Raw genomic sequence first — 5,433 nt, 5'->3', positions numbered from 1 at the left:
CACAGAGGCTCATGGCGCTTACCTGACTTACCCAAGGATACAAGTAATTGACCTGAGATTCAAACACAGTTTGACTGTATATCTTACATTATGTCCAATGTACTACACTGCCTTTAAGAAACTATCTTCAGGCCAGGCACGGGGCCTCATGCCTGTAATCTTAGCACTTTGGGAGGCCGAGGCAGGCAGATCACCTGAGGTCGGGAGTTCAAGATTAGCCTGACCAAAATGGAGAAACCCCGTCTCTAGTAAAATACAAAATTAGTCGGGTGTGGTGGTGCATGCCTGCAATTTCAGCCACTCAGGAGGCTGAGGCAGGAGAATGCCTTGAACCCAGGAGGCGGAGGTTGCAGTGAGCCAAGATCGTGCCATTGCACTCCAGCCTGGGCAACAAGAGCAAAACTCCATCTCAAAAAAAAAAAAAGAAAAGAAACAAAGAAAGAAAGAAACTATCTTCACTACGGAGTCTTAGCACATCAATGTATTGTCAAACATAAGGGAAAATAATAACCTTAGAAACAAAAAGATAGGTGAGGTTTCCTTTAGCAGACTCTACAACTCCATAAATCAATAGGCTAAATAGGCTGGGTACACTGGCTCATGCCTGTAATCTCCACACTTTGGGAGGCCGAGGTGGGAGGATCGCTGGAACCCAGGAATCTGGGATCAGCCTGGGCAACACAGCAAGACCTTATCTCCACGAAAAAGTTTTAAAATTAGCTGGGTGTGGTGGCAAGCACCTATACTCCCAACTACTCGGGAGGCTGAGGTGGGAGGATTGCTTGAGCTCAAGAGGTGGAGGCTGCAGTGAGCCATGATCACACCACAGCACTCCAGCCTGGGTGACACAATGAGAACCTATCAAAAAAAAAAGTTTGGGTGTGGTGGCTCACACCTGTAATCCCAGCACTTTGGGAAGCCAAGACAGGAGGATCACTTGAGCCCTGGAGTTCGAGACCAGCCTGGGCAACATAGTGAGAACCTGTCTCTATTTTTTAAAATAGTCTGAATAATCACCCATTATCTGTACCTATAATTAGCCTGAAAGTTAGAGATGACACATCATCATCCTGGCCTTCTAGGGACAACATATCAAACTGTCAAAGTAGTGAAATTGAATATTTCTATGTTCTTCCTTCCCTTTGATATCAGTTCTGGCAGCACGAGAGAAGAAAAGAGGGAAACATCCTAAGGAAACCCACTTACGAACTCAACTCTGTCAGAAATCAGCTGTGTAGTTTTTTTTCTTTTTAATTATACTTTAAGTTCTGGGAGACATGTGCAGAGCATGCAGGTTTGTTACATAGGTATATATGTGTCATGGTGGTTTGCTGCATCCATCACCTCATCATCTAGGTTTTAAGACCCGCATGCATTAGGTATTTGTCCTAATGCTCTCCCTCCCCTTCCTCCCAACCCTCCAACAGGTGCTGGTATGTAATGTTCCCCTCTCTGTGTCCATGTGTTCTCATTGTTCAACTCCCACTTATGAGTGAGAACATGCGGTGTTTGGTTTTCTGTTCCTGTGTTAGTTTGCTGAGAATGATGGTTTCCAGCTTCATCCATGTCCCTGCCAACAATGTGAACTCATTATTTTTTATGGCTGCATAGTATTCCATGGTGTGTATGAGCCACATTTTCTTTACCCAGTCTATCATTGATGGGCATTCGGGTTAGTTCTAAGTCTTTGCTGTTGTGAATAGTGCTTCGATAAACATGCATGTGCATGTGTCTTAATAGTAGAATGATTGATAATCCTTTGGGTGTATACCCAGTAATGGGATGGCTGGGTCAAATGGTATTTCTGGTTCTAGATCCTTAAGAAATCACCACACTATCTTCCACAATGGTTGAACTAATTTACACTCACACCAACAGTGTAAAAGCGTTCCTATTTCTCTCCAGATCCTCTCAGCATCTATTGTTTCCTGACTTTTTAATGATCACCATTCTAACAGTTATGAGATGGTATCTTATTGTGGTTTTGATTTGCATTTCTCTAATGACCAGTGATGATGAGCTTTTTTTCATATGTTTGTTGGCCACATAAATGTCTTCTTTTGAGAACTGTCTGTGCATATCCTTCGCCCACTTTCTGATGGGGTTGTTTGTTTTTTTCTTGTAAATTTGATTAAGTTTCTTGTAGATTCTGGATATTAGACCTTTGTCAGATGGATAGATTGCAAATATTTTCTCCCATTCTACAATGTAGGTTGCCTGTTCATTCTGACGATAGTTTCTTTTGCTGTGCAGAAGCTCTTTAGTTTAATCAGATCCCATTTGTCAATTTTGGCTTTTGTTGCAATTGTTTTTGGTGTTTTAGTCATGAAATCTTTGCCCATGCCTATGTCCTGAATGGTACTGCCTAGGTTTTCTTCTAGAGTTTTTATGGTTTTAGGTTTTATGTTTAAGTCTAATCCATCTTGAGTTAATTTTTGTATAAGCTGTAAGGAAGGGGTCTAGTTTCAGTTTTCTGCATATGGCTAGACAGTTCTCCCATCACCATTTATTAAATAGGGAATCCTTTTCCCATTACTTGTTTTTGTCAGGTTTGTTGAAGATCAGATGGTTGTAGATGTGTAGGGTTATTTCTGAGGCCTCTGTTCTGTTCCATTGGTCTATATATCTGCTTTGGTACCAGTACCATGCTGTTTTGGTTACTGTAGTCTCGTAGTATAATTTGAAGTCAAGTAGCAGCTGTGTAATTTTAAGCAAGTCATTTAATCTGCCTTTACCACTCACAATAAAATAATGTCTGTGTGTTAGTCCATTTGCATTGCTATAAAGAAATACCAGAGACTGGGTAATTTATTTTTTTATTTTTTATCCAAAATGTGTTTATTGAGGCCAGGCACAGTGGCTCACGCCTATAACCTCAGCACTTTGGGATGCTGAGGTGAGCAGATCACCTGAGGTCAGGAGTTCAAGACCAGCCTGGCCAACATGATGAAACTCCAAAATTAGCCAGGCATAGTGGCGCATGCCTGTAATCCCAGATACTCAGGAGGTTGAGGCAGGAGAATTGCTTGAACCCAGTAGGCAGAGGTTGCAGTGAGCCAAGCTCACGCCACTGCACTCCAGCATGGGCGACAAGAATGAAACTCAGTCTCAAAAAAAAAAAAAAAAAGTGTTTATTGAGATAATTTCCCACTCATCTTGATTCAGAGTGCTTTTAGTGCTGCTTCCTCCTGAAGGAACATCCTTGTGTAAGCCTTGCTTTTCTTCCTGTAGGCTGGCAGAGGACAGTGGAGCAGCCAACACACAACATTTCTGTTAGTGCATGGCTAAGGACTGTGGTGATTTTATAGCATCCTGGGCATTTACACCCATGAAGTAGGAATTGGGGCTCTGCACCAGGCGCTGCTTCTTGTGTTTCCTCTTCTCCTTTTCTGGAGAGGGATGAAGGAGATCTTTTGTGAGAGAGACGTTCTTGTGGGTAGGTTGTCACTGCTGGAAAGAGACTGGGTAATTTATAAAGAAAAGAGGTGGCCGGCTGCAGTGGCTCATGGCTGTAATCCCAGCACTTTGGGAGGCCAAGGTGGGCGGATCACCTGAGGTCAGGAGTTCAAGACCAGCCTGGCCAACATGGTGAAACCCTGTCTCTACTACAAATACAAAAATTAGCTGGGCGTGATGGCAGGCACCTGTAATCCCAGCTACTCGGAAGGCTGAGGCCAGTGAATCACTTGAACTCGGGAGGTGGAGGTTGCAGTGAGCCGAGATTGCACCATTGCACTCCAGCCTGGGCAACAAGAGTGAAACTCCGTCTCAAAATAAAAGAAAAAAGAAAAAAAGAGAGAGGAAAAAAAAGATGTTTAACTGGCTCACCATTCTGCAGGCTGTACAGGAAACATGGCACCATCATCTGCTTGGCTTCTGGTGAGACCTTAGGGAGATTTTACTCATAGCAGAGGGCAAAGCAGGAGCAGACATGTCACGTTGTGAGAGCGAGTGGCAGAGGTAGAGGAGGTGCCACACTTTTTAAAACAACTAGAGCTCATGACAGCTCTGAGAGCGAGAACTCACTCATCACTGTGAGGACAGCACTAACCCATTCATGAGGAATCTGCCCCCATGACCCAAACACCTACCACAAGCCCACCTCCAACAGTGGGGATCACATTTCAACATGAGATTTGGAAGAGACAAAACATTCAAACCTTATCAGTCTGTAAAAATGTTTGGAAGAATAAAGTGCTACTAGCAGTTGAGTCATTCAATATTTAAGGGCAAGCTGCTTCCATGGGCTTGGTCTTAGGAGGGAATTAAAGAATAGCTAAGGTGAAACCAACTCAATAGTCCCATAGACAGTTCTGGTCTTAAGCTTGAAACTTACATTTGTATTATCTGAGTTCCTTCCTCAGGAAAGGATCCTCAAAAGCCTTCAAAAAGCCTGAAGAAAAAGAACTGAAAAGAACTGAAACTCACCAGGTCGTTGCATCCAGACAATGAAGACACCAGGCCCTTCATTCATCATGATTGCTTCCTTATCCCTCCTGAGTTGAGTTCCTGTTTTCCCATGCATAGTTACATTTCTTCCCTGCTAGATCAACCCCTAATTTTAGTCAGTCAGGAGATGAATTTGAGACTAGCTCCCATGTCTTTAGCTGAAGCACCCAATTAAAGCCTTCTTCCTCGGCAGTACTCATTGTCTCAGTGATTGGCTTTCTGTGCTGTGAGGAGCAGGACTTAGATTGAATACCTGGTATTTTGGTAACAAAGGCATGGTCTATGCCAGAAGCATCTGTGGGTTTTCCATGACTAGCTTCTATTAAGAGCACACATGCAGCTTTTCATTTATAACTTACCCTTCTTCAGCCCGGTGCAGTGGCTCATGCCTGTAATCCCAGCACTTTGGGAGGTCAAGGTGGGCGCATCACAAGGTCAGGAGATTGAGACCATCCTGGCTAACACGATGAAACCTCATCTGTACTAAAAATACAAAAAAATTAGCTGGGCATGGTGCCAGGCACCTGTAGTCCTAGCTACTCGGGAGGCTGAGGCAGGAGAATGGCATGAACCCAGGAGGCAGAGCTTGCAGTGAGCCAAGATCACGCCACTGCACTCCAGCCTGGGCAACAGAGCAAGACTCCATCTCAAAAACAAAACAAAACTTACCTTTCTTCCACTCTGTGAGGTCCTGATGGGATTATGTTCTGCCCACGCATTAGTGGATATGAGATCCAGACTGGCTCATCTGATGTGGTGATTGGTTCAAAGATGGACACATAACCCAAATCAAGGCCTATCAGAGGCTTCCAGAGACATGATAGAAGGTTGCTGGAAGAGAGTCACTTCCCTTTAACCCACTATGTGCTTATGTACTGGAGCTGACACCAGCCATCTTCCACAGTTACACAGAGAAAGTCTAAACTTGAGAGCATGAGACTAAAATATGCTGTGAGAAGCAGTGAAGATGAGAGAAACAGACTG

The 5,433-nt window shown here is 43.8% G+C and overlaps 1 pseudogene; it reads right to left on the bottom strand.

Moving 5' to 3' along the window:
- Positions 1 to 1,436: 1,436 nt before the first annotated feature.
- Positions 1,437 to 4,525, bottom strand: LOC144341275 (small ribosomal subunit protein eS27 pseudogene; annotated as a pseudogene).
- Between the last annotated feature and the right edge of the window lie 908 nt (positions 4,526 to 5,433).

The sequence above is a fragment of the Macaca mulatta genome, chromosome 6 (genome assembly GCF_049350105.2).
Source record: "Macaca mulatta isolate MMU2019108-1 chromosome 6, T2T-MMU8v2.0, whole genome shotgun sequence".
Taxonomy (NCBI): Eukaryota; Metazoa; Chordata; class Mammalia; order Primates; family Cercopithecidae; genus Macaca; species Macaca mulatta.
Note: the sequence above shows the minus strand (reverse complement) of the source record. Positions and strands in the feature narration are given on the sequence as shown.